The following is a 19,544-nucleotide window of genomic DNA, read 5'->3' as shown; positions in this document are numbered from 1 at the left end:
TAACATTAAAGGTGAAGCAGCATCCGTGGCAATCTGCCAAAAGTTAAAAGAAACAGATATAACAGATCAACCATATGGGCTTGCTAGAATTTTTGAAAAATCTTATGAAGAATTAGGAAGAAATAGTTTGGGTGGAAAACCAGTAAAACCTGAATTAACAGAAAATCCTGAAAAGGTGTTTATTAAAAATAATCTCACTACTCCTAAAAAGAAGTGGGAAAATACGAAACAGACACTTCCTAGAGACAAAAGTTCTCAGTCCAGAGGAAGATCTCCCCAAAGGGGAGGTAGGTCTCCCCAACGGGAGCCCTCTGAAAAAAGGTATAGCCTTAGGAATATGGATAATTTGAAAAAACCTGGCAGATATCAAGATAATGATACACATCCCTCTCGATCTTTTCAGACTTCCTCGCAGAAATCGGAAAGAAGAGGACGGTCAGAACACAAGGAAGAACTCGTAAAGTCCAAAGTCAAAGAACCCATTCACCAAAGTAAAAAAGCTAAATTTTCCAAGAAGAAGGTAGCAAGCGTAAAAATCAGACATGCCGAGGATCTTGAGGACACAACTCAAGAACCGGGAGTGGGCTCAAACAATGCTAGACAGTGCAGCAGAAGTCACCATAGTTCGCAGGATCCTGAAGGATCATCTGGAGACAGTGGACTTGAATGAATCCATTCAAGTTGAAACTGCCGACTCCAGGGTTAGTGTACCCCACAAGTTATATGAAGCAACACTCCGGATGGAGGGGGACATTACTAGAAAAATAAGAGCACTCTTTTGGGAGAAGCTCTCTAAGGGCTATAACATACTTCTTGCTGAACAAGACTGGCCACCTGAATTTGTCAGGGAGTGCCCACATGGCAAAGAGATAATTATGCCAGCCTTCTCAAATCACATTCCAATTCATAAAAAATACACTTATGCCAGAAAATGGGCAGTAGCTCAGGCTCCAGCATTATATAAAAATCATGTAGGATGGGATGAGGATTCTCCTCACCATAAAATCCAGTTAAAAAATCAACCTGCTGCACAAAGGCGGTACCCAGTTAAGCAAGAAGCGAAAAAACAAGTCAGGGAGATTTTAAATCAACTTGAATACCAAGGGATGATTGAAACATGCACCTCGTCAATGAACAATTTTTTCTTTACTGTGTCCAAACCAGACAATTCATATAATCTATTATTGGATTACAGACACTTAAACTCTTGTTGCAAAACATTTGCAGTACAAAATGCACACAGTTCAGCACTGATCAATAACATCGTGCACAAAAAATATAAAACCACATTAGATATTTCAAATGTTTTTTTCTGTCAAAACATTGCACCTGAAAGCAGGCCTCTGAGCGCTTTCTCAATTATGGGGACAAAGCGACAATTTTGCTGTCTCCCCCAAGGATTCAAGAATAGTCCAGGTTATTTTCAGCCAGGGTAACAGAGTGACAACAATCGTACGATGATGAGGCATTAGCTTATGTCGATGACATCTATCTTACAGATGACGACTTGGACAGGCACTTGAAAAGAGTGAACACCATAATACTTGGGTTCGCTTCTGAAGGGTATAAATTCAATTTTAAGAAATCACGAATTGCCCACCTCAACGTCCTATTTCTAGGATACGAGTTATCGAGTGAAGGCAAAAGCCTGGCAGCAAACTTTCTAGAGAAATGTGCGCTGCTCCAAGCTCCAAAAATGCTGAAAAACTTGCAGTCCATTCTAGGTTTCCTGAATTTTGGAAGAACTTACGTTCTAAATTACACAGAAGGGTTAAACCTCTCTACGAACTAATCAAACCTGATTTCAAACCAACTAATTGGACTCAAACACACACAGAAATTCTGTGTTCAGTCCAAACAGACATGTTAGCAAAACCACAGTTACAGACACACGAAAACGTGCGCAATTTTGTGATCCGAATCATCCCAGGGAGATGCGGATTCACGTACCTGACCTTTAATGAGGGAGAAACGGTACCAATAGCATACAAATCAGACTTGTACACAGAAGCTGAAATGAAGTTCACTTCTACTGAGAAAATTCTGACAGCGGTTCAAACTGCAGTAGCAAAAGAGAGAGCTCTCCCGCAGGGTAAATGCATAATGATCGTTACACCTGTACCTGCCATTAGAGGTAGTGACGAAAGCAAGCATCCCAAATGCTAAAGCCTTACATCCGAGATGGATACAATGGGTTAACTCTCTTGCTGCAACAGACGTTGAATACGTTTTTGACCCCAGCTTGAAAACACAAGAATTCTCCAATACGAACACGAATGTCCTCTGCCGACCGAAATTCTGCCTCTGGAACATTACGGATGTATAATATATACACACGGATCAGCATTGCCTGCAATTGGGGGTAAACAAGCCTATAGTGCTGCGTGCGCGATTGTTAAAGGTCTCTGGTGCGAAGGTAAATTCAGACCTATGGTCACAAAAACTCAATCACTCGTAGACTTTACAGCTCAGCAAGCTGAACTACAGGCTTTCAAGATGGCGCTTGAAAATACCGATCACGAATTCCCCACACTCATAGTATGCGATTCGTATTTCTGCGTTGAATCTTACAACAAAAATTTGCAGAACTGGGTTAAAAACGGGTTAGAAAATTCAAAGGGTGGTATAATTAAGCATAAAAAGCTTTGGGAACAAGTAGTTCTTTTGCAGAAAGAACTAGAAAAGACTCACGGGATTCATACACTGAGTCATCAGCGTGATGGCGTTCACGTTGCAGGGAATTCATTGGCTGATGAAGCCGCGAAGGCAGCTGTGCAAACGGCTTCCGTAGCTACAATCGCTCGCTCAAAAAGAGTAATAGATGGTGAAACGCAATTAGCAGTAAAAGCCTCACTGGATGGCAATCATGCAGCGTTACCTCTACACTATCCACTCACGTATACATACATAATTGATGCAAACTCCATTCCTTTTGCTCGAATCCCTGGAGTGGGGGACAGAGTAATTCCAAACAGGAAGCTGAGAGCTTACTTGGTTCAAGAAGCACAAATGGGAGAGGGTCTGACACATCAAGGGATCTTGAAATCTTTAATAGAATTAGAAGAGATGTACTGGTGGCCAGGAATGAGCGTTCAAGTTTACGAACTTGGAATAAACTGTGATACCAGTAACAGATATCATAGCTTTGACAACCACCAGATACCTGACTACAGTGTAGCCAGCCCAGTACAGATACCTTTGTTAGGCAGCATTAGACTATCTACCCGCAGGCGTCCTTACAGACAAATGCGGTCCCACAACTATTAGGACAAGATTTATTTGGTTATGGCCCCAGCGCTCGGCTGACGCCAGAACTGTTATAAAGGATCTGCGAATCTTTATCGGCAGACATACGCATTCGGCACGCTACATTCTGACCAGGGTCCTGCGTTTAGCTATCGACCTTACAAGGAGGCTATGGTTAGCTTGGGCGTTGCATTGCGGTATTCTAGTCCCTTCCATCCTGAGGGTAATGCGGTAGTGGAAAGAAAAAATCGTGACATAAAGCAATCCATAACAGCGAAGGTATTAGGTTCGGGTGATGGGTTGGTCAAACATATAATAAGGGTCCAATGTAGTCTTAGCAAACTGCCAAGAAATTCTCTGGGGGGAATCACTCCATATGAACTACTGTTTGGTACTAGAATGATAATCGAAGACCTCGATTGTCAAACTTCAGTGGTGGAACAAAAACCCTTTGATGTCAAAGATCGTTTGGCTGTTTTACAGGACTTAAATGAAACAAGAAGAAGTCTGAGTAACACAACACAGAAGCCAACAGCCACTGAAGAAAAACCACCTGTCCCAGCAAGACCTGTCTGGATTCCAAAGATTGGGGATCGAGTCAGGGAAAAGATAGTGGTGAAGAAGGAATTTGGGCCTTCTTACAGAAAAGCACTACCTGTCTTAGCAATCCAAGAAACAAGATCAGTAGTACTACCGCCCCTTGCAGGTAAAAATGGAGAACCGAGTCGTGTCCATCGACCTGGGCAAACCCAACATGTGGCCAATAATAAGTAGTAGGCCCAGTGGACTCCCAAGATGTAGCAGACGACCAAATCTTGCTACAATTCAAGAGGTTCAAACTGAAAGACTTATCACCTTTGATAAACCTGCAGTAAGAAAAGAAGGACAATGTAACAAAGCCATGGAACTCGTGCCTCTTGAGACCCAAATAACAGTTAGTCAAGAAACACCTGTATACAATGATGTAGCCTCTGACTATACCAATATGACAAAGGAAGAAGCAACCCCAAAGATTAATAACAATCCTGATGCAATTCAAACAATTGACAGAACTGCCTCTGGCTATTCATCAACTTTGATACATTTTCTGAGGATCCCAGTGAACCAGAAGAAAGGCCAGCAAATAAAACTCTCAAAGAAAAAACAACAGAACTCTTTTATCAACTCGTACTTCTCAGGGTCTAATGTTACAAATCCAGAAGCGTTTTATTTAAAAAATGTAAATAAGACAGGAATGAAAACAATGTTGACCAATACTAAACAAATTTATTCTGCAAACTTTTATGCTCGGCTGTCTACATTAGGTTTCGACTTTTGGAAAGACAACATTGAGACAAAAACAGTCTGGGGCACGAAAGACTGGCAGGTACAATGTTTAGAGGCCTTGTTCAGAGCCTGCATTATACCAGAACAAATAATGTTTTTAAACGACACTGTTCAACAGACTTCTTGTCTTGGCCTGGCTAAGATAAAAGATTTGAATAAAACGTCTATACCTAAACCCACATCTGAGAGTAATGACACTACAGAAAAGGATGTGGACGTACCATATATTTTAACACAAAACAGAACTAATCCTGATTGGAAAAAATGGTTAATCTGGCCCACAGACACCAATAACTGTCATGATAGATTCCTGAACAAAACACAGGGGTTAAAACTGAACAGGCCAGATCCAAGATACTCCCAGAGACAACATCCAGGGATAGTAAAAACATACAGTGTAGGACAACTGTGCCTAGAGTGGCTAAAGACATCCACACTTCCGGAAATCAAACAACACTTATCTTTACTTAAAGAAAGTAATGATTTGTGAGATTTCTTAATGGGGCCTCGCAAACCACAGCAAAAACGTTTAATATACGCCGGTATATACGCTGCATACAACGAAGCTTGGAAAATAACGCAAATGGAAACTGCAGAAAGACTACGAGAAATTGATTGTATTCATTTAGAGAAAGCTCTCTCTGTTGTGGACAATGGGTTAATGACTCTGTCCTCCAGAATATATTCTTTGGACAGCATTGTATCCTCTGCAATTGACATAATGGAACAGGACTTGCTAATGTTACAACATGGCCAGTCTCAATTACGTTCTATAATGCAGTTAGGCTGGACGTTGCAAAATCTTCGTTCAGGCTACGTGCCATGGCGTCTAATCAACACAAAGTCATTGTTTTCTGTATTTAACCTTACAGATAAACAAATCTCTTTGGCACAAAGAGGAGCAGACTATACAGTGCTGAGCATAGAAAAACTGGAAAGATTACCATTGACAGTTTCTGAGAAGCCTTTCATTGAATGGATAATTCATGGCACTATCATGATACCAGTGAAGATTTTCCAATTTCAGTATTGTCTACAGCATATGCCAGCTGGCCTGTATGAAAGGTTGGGTAAAGAATACATTAAGTCGACATGGACTTTACCTTACACACACAAATGTTGGAACAAGGGAAAAGAGGTTTTCTTAGTGGTAAAAATTGTAAGAACTCACTAAGTGGTACACTTTTGTGCAAAGGAATTAATTTACACGGAGCCTGTGACGGTTCTGCAAATAACCTCTCTTGCCACCTGCACGGTACACCCTCCACAGTGATAGAACCCATTTTCAGGCAGCTATCCAATGGCAGTTACGTTATGTTGAATGATCACAGCTGCTGTGGCATGATGCCAGGAAAACTTTATCTCGTTAGTGTGTCGTCCATGGTCACTTGTTGTATGCAAGTATTGTATCCAACGCACAAGACAGACAGTGGGACGGCATTATGGCCTTCACTGAATATCTCTTCTATACGAATTGATAATTTAAGCAGAATAAAAGCCATTCTTTTGCAAAAATCTGAGCCACTGACCTCGTCTAGAGAAACGTATGATCTGCAAATTGCGAGGACATCTGCAGAGATACATGCATTATTATCAACAAACTTCCCAGTACATTTCGCAGAAATGTTAAGTCAAATCTTAAACATGTCTGATACCAGTGGCATCGCACATGTATTTAAGATGATTTTTTCAGGACTGTTAACATCATTCAAAGCAGTCCTCAGCATTTTTCCAAACTTTGTGCACTCTGTGTTCGGCGGCCTGCCTTTCATCTTGGGACTCGTAGCAGGAATCCTATTTTTATTCCTTCTGCTCCGATATGGCAAGTCTGGCAACCAACGATACCCAGACCAACATGGAAAGGATCCTCCTTGCCATGAGGTATCGTGAGACTATTCCACAGATTTTTGGCTTGGCTCATTTAAGAGATCTGAACACAACCTGGTTTCTATCGTTCAGACCAATCTGGCAAGATTGCATCTTACCTGTTCTACGATGCCTGCTTTGCGGAGAGGAATGCGTGTTGGACATCTGTCTTACACTTCCATCAGTCCTGCCATCGGATGTCGATGCCTTGCTAGGTCCGGTAACGGCTCATGCATTGTGTTGTCCACAACGGCTACCAATCCTGATGATGGCATTCATTGAGGTCTCACCAGTAAGTCTCACTGAGGGTGAGATACGAGGATCAACAGGCACACGGGGACCATCTGATATGAACACTGCTAATGCGGCACCTGGCGCTGACGGCAATGCTTCTCATCTGTGCACATTTGATATGCTATATCAAGTAGTTCCACTTTCACCTACTGTGGTAGACGATTTCTTTGCCAGCCTAGATGATCTGATGTTTTCTCCTGACACCGAGAATAACTTTTCATTCATGCACACAGCGTTCCCTGAACTCTGAAATTCGGCCTTCAATTATTCAAAACAATGAATTCTAACTTTAGGACTCTATTTTTTCAAGACCATTTTTAAAAATATTCTCTCCAAAACATTGAACTTTTTTGGCACAGACTAATCTGCTTAAAGTAGAACTATTCTTAGAGAACAAGAAATTCTTTTCCTTTTCACTGCCTAGAGAAACTATTTGGCCTTGTCCTCATAACTATAACTATTGATATGATATGTTATGTTATAAAATGGTCTCGACTTTTTCTTTCTGTATTTCAGAGCCATTTTCACAAAATGTAATTTCATGATTCATTCAGTTTGCATATTTAGATACGATACTATATGCTTAGAATGTCATCACTTCCTTAAAATGCATACTGTAGAAATGCTCAATATGTTTTCTCATGTACAACCATTTCAAGTGCATTTTTATGTATTTTGGGGTGGGATTGTAAACACTAGCCTTAGATATGTTCAGTGCTTGCTAGGTTAGCTTTATTGAACTTAAGATTGTGGAGTGGGTGTTGTAAACGAATCTAGGACCCTAGTGTAATTTTCCCGAGTCATGCCCTTATATAGGTATACTTTATCATATCCTTATATAGGCATAGAAATCACTACCATATTTGGCCTAAGCCATACAGCCCAAATACGGCATGGCTACTTCAACTAAGTTCCGAGAATTAACAACAATTTCTTGGAAAAACCCGCCTTCAGCAGCTAGGGACACTTCGCAGTGCTTGAATATTAAGTTCTCAAAGAACTCCTGGCGTTTTCCAAGAATTTAGCCTTTGAGTGACGTTATTAAGTCCAAATATGCGTCAAACTCAGCACCTTCAAAGTATAAATATGCCTAGGTTTGCCCAAACACACGGTGGTTTGGAGCAGATCGACTATCTACTTGCCGGACGCCCTGCAGCAGCAAGTGCCGAAGGAAGCCGACCCTCCAGCTGACGCCCTGAGAGAGACGCTGTCTTTTCTCTTGCCGAGAAATCCAGCTCCAGTGTTTCCAGCTTACCCTTGCGGGTATCTGGGAAATCGAGTCCTGAGAGAGAGATACAAGACCTCCTCCATTCTAAAACCAAGGTACGGAGACGATTAGACCTCTTAGAGAATTCTTGGAATATATTCCTGGCAGAGAACTACTAAACTTAAGCTACTCCTCACTTACTTCATCCCTAGTACTAGACTTAGGTTAGGTACACCGGGGTAGGCGTATTTTAGAAGCACCAGTTGAGTACTTTTAGTCATTATTTATTACTGTATGTATTTTATACATTTTATGCACTTTATGGCTTAGAAACCATATCATGCTTTTACAGTACTACTTTATAATACTGTTCGTATTATATGCATTGTACTTTGTAACCAGTATTACGATTGTAGCAGTTCATTTCCTATGCTTGAGAAAGAAGACTGTTCAATAAATACTTTTATTGAAAACGCCCATCTCTCTATTTCTCTGCATCTCTGGTGAAACGAAGCATGCACGATTGACTTGGTAAAATAGTTATCTATTGTTTCCGCGACTCTAGAGATTTGCTTTCTTATTCTTGGGAAACAAAGTAGTCATGTTTAAGCGGTTGTCAGAAACGAATTCCTTCTTGTGAATTCGAGAAAGTTTCTAGTGACCTCTGAGCTTGCTGGCACTCACAGTTAAGTTTAATATATATTATAGAGACCTAGTCGACTTCAGTCCTACATCTAAACTCTAGTATATGTTATTCCAATGCACAGAGCCTATTGGGAATATAGGAACTACACTACATGGCGCCCAACGTTTGGTAAGGCGATAATTTAACGCTAGATACTAGAGTAACTCAGTCATACTTTTCACACAGACCCCTTTTTCCCGTAAAATACTCCAATAGACGTCTGGAGTGGGTAAAAGGTATCCCAAAAATAACAAATTCTGCACTTACCTGTCTCTGACGTAGTAGATCGACAGATAAAGGTAATAATAATAATAATAATACCGATATTTATATAGCGCGAACAGCTACCTCGCAAGGAGGTGTCCCGGCGCTGAGTGATCATTTTTCCAGGCAGAATGGGCGGAAAAAGGGGAGGGAGTGCTTAGTTATTCTGGGAAAAGAGCCAAGTCTTTAGCTGCCTCTTAAAGCTGGCTTCCGTTGGAGCCAATTGGATGTTGGCCGGTAAGGCGTTCCAGAGTGTCGCCGTGCAGGCAGAGAAGGACCTGCCTCCAAGTCTGGCTCTCCTGGCGCGGGGGATAGAAATCAGGTGTCGTGAATTAGAGCGCAAGCATCTCTCCTGATAGTATCTGGGGAGTCTGAGCTTTAAATAGTAGGGACAGGTCCCCTTTTGAGCTCTAAACGCCAGAGTTAGAGCTTTAAACTTGATTCTGCAGGCTACAGGGAGCCAATGCAGATCGCGCAGGTGCGGAGAGACATGCTGTTTAAAAGGGATGTTTTTTAGCAGTCTCGCAGCCGCATTCTGCACGATCTGCAATCGTTGCACCAGATATTTGGGTAGGCCAAGGTAGAGGCCGTTTGCGTAATCCAGTCTGGAAGTGACTGTAGCATGGACCACCGTCTTGCGACAGTCTTCAGGCAGAAGGGACAGAAATTTGCGTAGGTTTCTTAGTTTATGGAGACAGCACGCAGAGACCTGCTGTATATGTGAAGAGAAGGAAAGACTCTCATCCCACCTTACTCCCAGATTTTTCGCATTGGTGCTGGGTAGAGGAGGGGAACCCATTTCGGAGGGCCACCACAGGCTTGGGGGGGGCCGAGTATGTTTGCCAAAGAAGACGACCTCCGTCTTACTCGCATTCAGTTTGAGTTTGTTTGCATTCATCCAATTGGCAACATCTCGCAAGCATCCCTTCATATTGCTGAAGGCTGCCTCTGAAACATCCGAGAAGGGAAAAATTAGTTGCGTGTCATCGGCGTATGAAATCGCCTTGACGCCCCAATTAGCATTAAGAGAAAAGAGTGGGGCCAGATAAATATTAAAAAGTAATGGACTGAGGGCCGAGCCCTGAGGGACACCACACCAGAGGGGTTTGGGTTTTGAGGAAAGGGGGCCCAAGGCTACTTTCTGGGTACGATCAGTGAGATAAGACTGTAGCCAGCCCAAAGCCTTATCTTCCAGGCCTGTGTTTTTTAGCCTTAACAGTAGCCTCCCATGATCCACAGTATCGAAAGCGGCAGATAGATCCAGGAGCACCAACATAGCCGATGCTCCTGAATCTATGGATGTGTTCCAGATATGTAACAGTGAGGTGGTAATTGAGTCCGACATCATTTTCCAGAGCTTGGGCGGGCATGGGTCGTCAGGAGCCCCTGATTTACATTTTTGTAGTTCCCTTTTGGCCTCGGCGAGGGAAATAAGATGGAATTGAGCTAAGACGGGGAGGGGTGCCACATTATCATTTGTGTCGGACATGATAGTGGGCTCGGGACTGGTGAAGGTGTCGTAGACTTTCTCGATCTTTTTATCAAAAAAGACCGAGATGTCCTCGCAGAGTTTCTCCGACGGAGTCACTTCAGTTTCAATTGCCCCAGGTTTAAAGAAGGATTGAACAATTTTAAAAACGTCTTTGCTAGATTGCTCAGCTTGCTGAATGGAGGACACAAAGAACAATTGTTTTGCTTTTTTTATGGATTTGTGGAAAACACGCAGGGCTTCTTTATAGCAAATTTTTGCTGATATGGAATAGTTTATCCGCCAGAGACGCTCTAGTTTTTTGCAATGACTTTTTTCAGCCAGTAGCTCAGTCGAGAACCATGGGGCCGAAGGGGATTCTCTGCGTGATGTAGCGATTTTTGCAGGCGCGATGGTATCCAACGTATTACCTATCCAAAGATTTAGAGCTACAGCGTCCGTGTTCACATCTAGTGACAGAGCTGGAGTAGTAGCTAAGAGAGCAGGGCAGAGAGTCTCTGCTGATATATTAGCCCAGTTTCTGGTAAGCGCAGAATTGGTTATTTTTGGGATACCAAGTAACGACACACCCCTGCCTCTAACTAAAGATGAAGAAAATATAATTTTTGTCTTGATCCTCTTAGCAAGAAGAGACATCTGTATTAATTGGGTTAAACCATGTCCCCCAATACTCACAAATTGGCTAAATTCAGTATTAAGGGTATATAAGCTTGAGACTCAAAAGAAACACACAAAGAAAAAACGATTCTGGAATCTGTGGGAAAGGTATAATTTACGAAATAACAGAGGGTCCAATGATTAAGGCAAAAATAACAACGATTTCAAGTTAATTACTTGACCAGAGTAGTCATAATGACTAGCTCCTCCCACTACCGAAAATTGTGAGCCTTTTGGTTTGGACAAAAGAAGGCCCCAAAAGGACAAGGCTAGAAATTGTGTATTTCAGGATAAATCTGGACCCCTCGCTTACAAAGCTCTGAAAAGACACTGGGGCTTTTGACTCCTCCTTACCTTAAGGTAATTCGCTCAATGAGGACTAAAAAAAAAAAAAAAAAAAACTAATTCGAGAGTTTCTAGTGACCTCTGAGCTAGGTGGCACTCACAATTAAGTTTAATATATACGATAGCGACCTAGTCGACTTCAGTCCTACGTCTAAACTATAGTATATGTTATTCCAATGCGCAGAGCCTATTGGGAATATAGGAACTACACTACAATTGAAAAGGTTCAGTCTCAGGGAGGAGCTCAGCAGCACCCCACAAGGGAAAGTAAACAGAGGGGACCTGTGTCCACCAAGCTCCACCAATTGATCCCTATCACTAAGAAAGGACTTCAGTAGGTAAAAGCTCTGCCCCTGATATCCACAGAAAAGAGGCAACTTATAAAAAGACTGTGATCAACCGTGTTGAAGGTCACCAAGAGGTCCAACAGGATCAACACTGTCTTTCCTCCTTTGTCCAGGGCCTTTCTAATTTCCTCCAACAAGTTTATCAATGTAAGCTCAGTGTTATCATGACTGCTAAAGCCATATTGAGAACTGTCTAGAAGCTTATTATCAATAATAAACTGGGTTAGCCTATATTCATGGCCTTCTCTACGATCTTAGCTGGAAAAGGAAGTCAGGAGATTGGCCTGTAACTGTTCGGATATTTATTGTCCAAATTTGTTTTTTTCAGCAGTAGGAGAATAGATGCCCTCTTCAATTGTAATGGGAAATACCTATCAGACAACATGCATTTGAAGATATCTTTAAGATACCTGGCTAAGACCACAGGGCCAAGTGGAGAACTTCAGGGGGGCATGGGTCCTATGGTGATCCTGATCTTGCCTGACTGAGAATCGTCATGACCTGGGCAACGGAGATGGGAATGAATGAATTAAGATGTACGGCCCACCAAACAGGCGACAAAGGAATCAATTGGAATTGAATTTGGCAAAACCTTCTGCATATCTGTAATTGGATACAATTTAGCCATGAACCTAAGCATTAGAATCTTATCTGGGAACTTCTGTTCCCTGCACAAAGGCGCGACCCATGCAGGTAAGAGCAGGGGGGGGGGATTCGGCATACGACAACAAGGGAAACTTACATTTAAAAAAAAGAAAACCATGGTTTTCTTATTTTTTATTTAAGTTTCCCTCATCGTCGTATGTTGAATTCTCACCCACCCCGTCCACCCTGCCCACCACTCTTACCTGCATGGGCTGCACCTGCCTGTGCACCACCCCATGATACCAGGATGTACAGGGAAAACCATTTGTGCTGACTGCTGGAAGTGATGCGAAAGACGAACACCTGAGGAAGAAAGTTCATAGGATTTGGGAGATTCCACATACTGAAACCCCATATCCTGCTTCACATGCTCCAGAGGGTAAGGAAGTAAGTCTTTACCAATGTACTTCCCCTTTTACTCATCCAGGACTGCAGTTTGCTCCCCATCAGACAAAGAGGATACATCAGCTTAACCATTGACAAATGCCTATTTTAGAGGCACTTTTTCCACATTAAGCTCCAGCAGTGTCTCCTTTATAATTCTCCTGAGACGGTCATCATCCTCCTCCCTGGCAGGACGCTTTGAAGGAGGGGAGGCTGAAAGGTCACTGGAAGAGAAGGACTCTGCATGCCTCCTTTTTCTTGAATGCTTCCCCATTGCAGCAAAACACAGCACTCCATGAAGAATCAAGAAATCCCTGGTAGCAATCCACAAACACAAATCACCCAAACCGCTATGCAGACTTACTATATTCCACTGCTTTAAGTACTCTCTCCGCTCTGGAAAAAGCCCAGCTCCTTCCATGATTCCAACTTCAAACAGACGATTTGTAATCCATAATGCACTATCAGCGAGGCTGCCATACCCTTCTAAATCTACATGATGAATATCCACCCGAGGAGCCTAATCCTGGAAGAGGCTACCGTCGGGTCAGTACAATTTTCCTATAACTGCCTTCTGCCTGACAGGAGTAGTATGTCCTTAGTCCCTGTCTCAAGAAAGACAGAAAAAAGAACAGGAGGAATGCTGGGTAAAGTTGCTAGGCTATTGCCTATGGGGGAGGGACACCTTTTCAGGATTTTCTGTTGTTTTTTTCTGTCTTTGGAATATGGGTTGACCTCATGAGTAACGAATGAGACGGGAACTAAAGGACTTGAGATAATATGGTTGAAGATGATATTGAAGACTGTATGATCACGAGTGTGTGAGTGCACAGAAGGGAGCATTAGTGAAGGTGAGTGGATTGAGTGCTTGAACAGATAGTGCAAGCGTTGTTGAATCTAATTAAACAAGTTTAGGCCAAAGAAAAGAGTTTGTTCTCTTCTGTGCAAACATTTTGGAAAATAATAAAGGTATCATCTATGGAAGATGATGTAGTGTGTCCTAATATTAAGCTAGTACTTCCTACAGGTTTAAGATGCAAACCTCTGGATCTTGACCATGAAGGACATTGGGAGACCATTAACTAAGGAGAAAATGTGCCAAAACTGTTTTGGGGCATAGAATGGATTCAGAAGTCAGTAGTTTTGTACTAGGTTAGAATAATTGCACATCTGCTGATAAGACCTTTAAGTCTCATGAAGTTCCGCTACTGTCTGTAGAATTTCCCATGTTACCATGGCATACTTTTGTATTGATTTTTTAGGTCCTTTCACAAGAGTTAAGGCAGAAACAAGACTAAAATGGCAGTATTTGGTTATTAAATAAAGTGGTTTATTTATTTATTTATTTGTTTGTATAGCGCTAGACTCGACTCCCGAAGGAGTATCTCTGCACTTTGCTCAGCCAGCAGGTAACAGAAATGTTGCTCAACAGATCAGAGGCGGAAAGGGTAATCAAAACAGAAAAGTCTTCAGCATTTTCCTGAAAGCTAAATGATTAGCACACAGCCTAAGAGTAAGGGGCAGCTTATTCCATAGGGTGGGACCCAAAAAGGAAAGGGCACTTCCACCTAATCTCGACCTCCTTACCATAGGAACCTGGAGCAGAGACTGATTGCTAGACCTAAGGGTGCGCATAGGGGCGTAAGGGACAAATTTCTCAGCCAGGTATGGAGGGCAGGAGCCATAGATACTTTTATTGATTATGCAACAGGTTTTAAACTTTACTCGTTCACGAACTGGTAGCCAGTGCAACTTCTCCAAGAGAGGACGGGAAGGAGTTCTCGGGGGGTCATTTGATTGGAAGTTTGTAGAATAGGCCAATAGTGACTGAATGTTTGGAAGTTTTTTTGTCAGCGATGGTTGATCCTCCATTATCAAAAGCGATAATAGTGCCCAATTTACGTCATCCACCATAAAAGCATTTCATAAGGAATATGGGATTCATTACAGGCAAACTGCCTTTTAGCGTCCATAAGCTAATGGCATGGTTGAAAGACTAAATCACATTTTAAACCAATGTATACAGTGGTCTATGACCAACAAAATGGAGATTGCTAAAGCATTTAGATTAATGACATTCATTCTTAGGAACCCTTCACATTCTTTCTCTTATTTTATTTATGAGAGGGAGATATTCTCAATCTTCATTATGTCCATCATGGATACAGAAGTTTTACAAGATGCATGACGATGATGACAAATGAGTAGTTTGGTCCAAAACAGAAACACCGAGTCAGGAAAAGCATAAAGGACATCGGTCTTAAAACCTGGTATTGTTAAACTTGATATTAAATCCTAAAGATGTAACCAATTAAAATATGTAAATGTTAGCTCGTTTTCGAGGCCATTCAAAGGCTCTAAAGTGGAAACAAATTCTGCATGGTTGGAAGATGGAGAATGAAGGAAAGCTAAAAGTTCATAAAGTGACAGCTAATTTTGCTTGTAATAACAAAACTGTTTCAGAATCAGGAAGTTATGATTTCATTGATGATATGTACATGAGCGAGTAAGGGTAGAGTGGTTGTGTAAGTTCTGACATTTGTGAAGAAGTAGAAGGAGGTGGTGTAGGTGCGCCTGATGTTGTCAAGCTAGGGCAGATATATATGAACCACGTTTCACCCATAGTGGAAACATGTTCAGGTTCCTGGTAGACTTTGTGAGGCTGTCTCCAGTTGATTTCCAAGCTTTCTCCCAGTATTGTTATGTAATTATGTTATGTAGTTATGCACCATGCATCAGTTTGAACAAATTGTTGACAATTTGAAACTGCTTCCTATTTATTTCTTATTTTTTATGTATAATATGTTAACATTTCTAGTGCCTCCTTAATGTTTTATAAGAAAGGGGGTTGTGTCATAATGTAACTTTACTTATAATGGCAACATTAAGCTCCAAATGTTGTGATGCATTATGCCCCTCCTGTATAAAGTTGTTTGTGTACGGATGGCGTCAGGTACTCTGTGCCCTGTTGCTGATCCTTTCACTGTCGTTACCTGATTGCAATACTAGATTTGCTGACTTGTAACAAAATGTCCCCTTGTGTGAGGGGTGGTGAAGGGCCATGGATGGGTGGGGCCTAGTGCTGAGCACACTGTGAGGGACGTCTTTCCACCTTTCCACACCAACAAAATGCTTCTAAGGCTGCTGCTGATGTCCTGGTTAGGTTTCACTCCCCTTCATCTGCTATGCAGGACCTCTGAACACAAGCTGGAAACCTACACTGTGAAGGGGTTTCCAGATCATCTTTTATTCTACCCTTTAATGCAATGTGATATCAGCTCTTCACCAGGAGACCGTAGGAAAGGAGCAGATATCGTGTGTCACACAGTGGCATCATGTGAGTTGTCAGGTCTGCAATAGGAAATCCAATCGCTGTATCCCCATCAGTATCCTCCTATGGCATGTGTTTTTCTCAGTCTGCCTTTTCTTTGGGAAAGTGGCTCCAGAGAAAACTATGTTGACAGCCCAATTTGTGCCTTGTGGCAGAGAGGGGTCCTGCATGGGATTCTGGCTCTCAATTGCAGGGGAGGAGGCAGTTCTAATGGGCTTCCTAATTCCATGGGTGAGAGGATATTCAATTAATTTCTTTCTTTTTCCTACAGATATTTGCAGGTTAGTTTAAACTATTATACATTTAGAGCTACAAGTGCAGAATTCAGGGGAAAACCTGGACTGCATGAACTACTCAAGCACCTAATATGAAAATATGCCACCTCGTTGGCACTGATAGGGCAGCCTGTGCCTCCTTCCAGATGGACACCCTCATAGTGGTGCAGTGAACATTGGCGACATCTCCTGCTCGATAAGTATATGGCTTAGCATTTACCACCGTCTTGCAAATAACATGCTCATAGGGACCTAGGAGTTAAATGGGATCATTTTAGAATCCACCTGGAGTCAGGTAGAAGCACAAGTGATAAGGAAAGTGGAAGTAGATGCTATTGAGGCAGTAGGGCAGAGAGTGTAGGCTTTCTTGAGGCCTCCAATCACATTGGCACTCACACTTGGCATACTACTGGCACATATTACTGGTACTGGTATAATTGTGGTAATTCTTGCCAGTATGTGAGGAAAATCCATGGCATTATGACACCAACTTTATCGTCTTGGAAATTTGGTATACATGCGGGAGTTATGCAGGTAATACCGTACCGAGAGGGAGTTTCATTAAATTTGGTAGTTATAAATAATGGTTACTTGACAAGGTGGTAATCAAGTGCTTAATATCTGTTTATTTCACAGTGTCCCCTGAAGAAGGGACAATAGGTCCCGAAATGCATATGGCATCACACAATTAAGTGGAACATGAAATAAGAAGACTGTACTTTATTTCTATATTTTTGTACCATGTATCAAGTGTACAAGAATATATGGTGTAAATCGATTGATATTCTTTTGAAATTTGTTTTGTTCCTGAGTAACAATGAAAATATTCTTGGACATACATTTTTGACTAAGCTGTTTTCTGTATGAACATTGTTTATCATCTTGATAATTACAGCTAATATTGAGATAAAAGAGTTAAAACATTGTTCAAGTAGTGCACACAGTTATCCCTGGCAACTTTGCTGCTTGATTCACTTTTATACCAATTATGACACCCACACCATGTTTACTGCTGACTTTGGCATTATGGTGGCAATTCTTCTTATATTGTAGGTATCCCTGGTGTAATGGTGACCAGACCTCCCCTCAGATACTCCTGGCCCTTCCATAATTACAGTAATTCACGGTATTGTGGGAATCCATAGCAGGAAACCGATTGCCCCATCATAATGGTCGGAAGTCCTTGCATATTGTAGGCATCCCGTGGTATAGTTCGGCCTCAGCCTGCCTAAAAGAACTACACTGGCTGCCTATCAGACAAAGAGCCGAGTATAAGCAATGCGCACAAAGCACTGTATAAACGTAGCCTCAGAATAGCGCACAACAAATTGGAATTCTATGTCCCCTCACGCGACCTTAGGTCAGGCAGTCACGCTCTAGCCAAAACCCCACACATCAACGAGTTAGAGCAGGGGGTCTTTCCTTTACCTATCTGGCAGCTACCCACTGGAACAACCTCCCGTTAGAGCTTCTTCTCACTGAAGATCACATGAGTCTTCGAAAGAAGCTGAAGACATTTTTTTTTTCAGGACTCAAGTAGTGATGCTCATGGATTATGGCTCCAGACCTGATGTCTTTAGCATTTACCATATTTTCACTCCAAGCCGGTTCTCCGTCTATCCTAGCACTGTGAGTGATGTCCCTTGGGATGAATGTTGCGCTTCACAAAATACAAATACAAATAGTTGTGCCCAATAAAGGAATATCAGCCCTAGCAACTATGGTGGTAATTCTTAGCATGCTCTTAGCCGCCATATTGTGACAGTGCACATTCCTGGATTAATGCTTGACCAGGTAGATTGGTGGTAATTATTGTCACAGTGTAGTCGCCTATGGTTTTGTATAAATTTCTTAGGTCAATCTGTCCTGTAAAGGCAGTTTTTGAAACCGTTTTCTGGAGCAGGTGGACATTCAACACCCCTGCGGACTGTCAACTTTACTTGCCACATCTTGAAAGTATTGGAATTTTTCATAAGTGACACCTCGGAACCTATCAGTTTTCTGTATATTTATGTGACAGAAAATACTGTTCTAAAATGATCTTTTGGAATCCCGTTTTTCAAGAGCTTCTTTTAGGAGTACCCCACAGAAAGCACCCTTCAAGTAAGTCAGGTTTAGTCACTACATGGTGTCCAGATGGCATTTACACCACACCAATTTCAGATATCACTAGCTACCAATAAACAACACTGCATTGTCCCATAATGTTTTTGTAACGACATTCATGTGGGCCCTCGCTTCTTCTTGCTCAAAGGGCACTCTCATACCATTCATTTCTCTTGCTGTCATCTGGGTCAGAAGCCACCTTATCTTTTCCAGTCACTTTTCGAGTCACATTTCTTCCCATATTATTTTTTGGTGATGCCACTGTCAGGCCAAAGGTCAAGTAATACAGTTTCTAGTGATTTAGGGCCTGATTACGATGGCGGTAGGACAGCCACCGTCAGGTTGCTGGTGGCTGTCCCACTGCCATCCAGCCCATCTGATCTGACCGTCGCATTATGTTGCAGGCGGTCGGATCATGACTGGTGGGGGGAAAGACCGCTGTGTCCGACAGGATCAAGGATCACATCAGTGCGGCTGCTGGAATGCTACTCCATACAATGGGCGGGCCTGAGCAGGGATTAGGATGTCCCTTTGCGGCGGCCATTTCATGGCGGTTAACCCGCCATGAAAAGGCAGGCAGAAAGTGACTTGGGGTCCCCTAGCAGGCCCCCTTCTCCCTGAGCCTCCGCTTTGGGCCCTGGGGGGCACCTATGGGGAACCCTACATGTCACTGCACCATGTGGCCGGCACCAAATGAGGCCTACAACATAGTGCAGGGATATGTAAGATGTGCATATTTTGTAATGGGGCGTGGGCTGAAGTCCGCAGCACACGCCGCAAGACAAAGTATACACATTGTGATAGCCGTTAAGGCGGTCTCTTGTAGTGCAGGCAGTGGTACCGCCGACTACTAGTTGGGCCGTCCTGCTTCTACCACAGAACTGGTCAGATGTAAGTCTGACCGGCATTGTAATCAGGCCCTTAATCACAATGCAAATTATTTTTCTGAAACCTGAAAAATCCTGCGCTTTTTGTTCACAGAGTGTTAAGAACTCTGATGCAACCATTGCCTAAGTCACGTGCCCTCCTTCTCTGACATGACGCATCTATGAATTGCTGAGTATACATGTAAAAACT

The sequence above is a fragment of the Lissotriton vulgaris genome, chromosome 1_1 (assembly GCF_964263255.1).
Source record: "Lissotriton vulgaris chromosome 1_1, aLisVul1.2, whole genome shotgun sequence".
Classification (NCBI taxonomy): domain Eukaryota; kingdom Metazoa; phylum Chordata; class Amphibia; order Caudata; family Salamandridae; genus Lissotriton; species Lissotriton vulgaris.
Note: the sequence above shows the minus strand (reverse complement) of the source record.